The 732-nt window shown below is 46.2% G+C and overlaps 1 protein-coding gene across 1 annotated transcript in view; it reads left to right on the forward strand.

Moving 5' to 3' along the window:
• Positions 1–732, forward strand: part of LOC107103479 (receptor-type tyrosine-protein phosphatase mu-like) — a gene marked incomplete at its 5' end in the record, with an annotated part of 96709 nt that overhangs the window by 75043 nt on the left and 20934 nt on the right. The window lies entirely within an intron of this gene.

Raw genomic sequence — 732 nt, forward strand, 5'->3', positions numbered from 1 at the left:
TGACTTTGAATGCATCACATGAGGTTAGTGAATGCATTACATGAGGTTAGTGAATGCATCACATGAGGTTAGTGAATGCATCCCATGGGGTTAGTGAATGCATCCCATGGGGTTAGTGAATGCATCCCATGGGGTTAGTGAATGCATCACATGGGGTTAGTGAATGCATCACACAGGGTCGGTAAATGCATCACATGGGTTAGTGAATGCATCACACTGACCGTGAATGCACCACACAGGGTCAGTAAAGGCATCACATTGACATTAAATGCATCACACTCAGTGAATGCATCACACTCAGTGAATGCATCATGCTCAGTGAATGCATCACACTCAGTGAATGCATCACACTCAGTGAATGCATCACGCTCAGTGAATGCATCCCACTGTCAGTGAATTTGTCACCCTGACAGCAAATGCATCACACAAGGTCAGTGAATGCAACATACAGGGTCAGTGAAAGGATCACACAGGGTCAGTGAATGCATCACACTGTCAGTGAATTTGTCACCCTGACAGCAAATGCATCACACAAGGTCAGTGAATGCAACATACAGGGTCAGTGAAAGGATCACACAGGGTCAATGAATGCATCACACTGGAATAGTGAATGTGTCACACTGTCTGTGAATGCGTCACTCTGGGTCAGTGAATGCATGACTCTGGGTCAGTGAATGCATCACTCTGGGTCAGTGAATGCATCACGGAGCAGGTACTCAGAGCTGGTCAGTA

Source organism: Cyprinodon variegatus, unplaced genomic scaffold (assembly GCF_000732505.1).
Source record: "Cyprinodon variegatus isolate N-32 unplaced genomic scaffold, C_variegatus-1.0 Scaffold1459, whole genome shotgun sequence".
NCBI classification, from domain to species: Eukaryota; Metazoa; Chordata; class Actinopteri; order Cyprinodontiformes; family Cyprinodontidae; genus Cyprinodon; species Cyprinodon variegatus.